A 754-nucleotide genomic window follows, 5' to 3' on the forward strand; every position below is an offset into this window, starting at 1 on the left:
ATTCCTCCACGTTCACGTTACTTTCAGCTGCTTGGAAATGTGCATGGATTGAGGGTTATCAGTCCTCCTGAAACACAGCATCTAATACATGGTATCAAGATAGTCTTTTTGCCTCTACATTTTAATAATTTGTTACCGAAGCATCAAATGGACATTTTGATCATGGCCACAGACGCTCAGCTCTATGATTTCCTGTCTTAGGTTCTCAGTACCGCTATAACAAAAAGGGCACAAGAAGAGGACTTGAATAAAAATACACTTATTTTCTCAGTATAGAAGGCTAGAAGTCCTGCAATCCCAGAGGAACACGGTTCGAATCCACCAGACGCTCTGCTGGAGAAGGAGGCACAATATCCTCCTGTACCAGTCAGATCTGATTTGACGGTACATGCGCACAAAATAATAAAAAAAAAAACACAAAAAACAACAACAACAACAACAAAAAAGAAGGCTAGAAGTCCAAATTCAGGGCACAAGGCCTAGGGGAAGGTCCTTGTCTCTTTTAGTTTCTGTTCCTCAGTTCTTCAGCAGTCCCCACATCATCGATTACTCTTCTTTTTACAGAGTAAGCTCTTTATCCGATCTACTCTTTTGCTGTTTCCAAAGTCACAACACATTAGACAATACCCTACACTTTCGACATGTTATCAAGAGGGACCAGGCCTGAACATCATGACAGAGAAGAAGGTCAATGTAAAAAGAGAAATAGGCTCAATGAAATGGACTGACGCTGTGGTTCCAACAATGGGCTCAA

The sequence above is a fragment of the Elephantulus edwardii genome, unplaced genomic scaffold, assembly GCF_000299155.1.
Source record: "Elephantulus edwardii isolate Elephantulus edwardi_28Jun2011 unplaced genomic scaffold, EleEdw1.0 scaffold00015, whole genome shotgun sequence".
In the NCBI taxonomy this organism is placed as follows: Eukaryota; Metazoa; Chordata; class Mammalia; order Macroscelidea; family Macroscelididae; genus Elephantulus; species Elephantulus edwardii.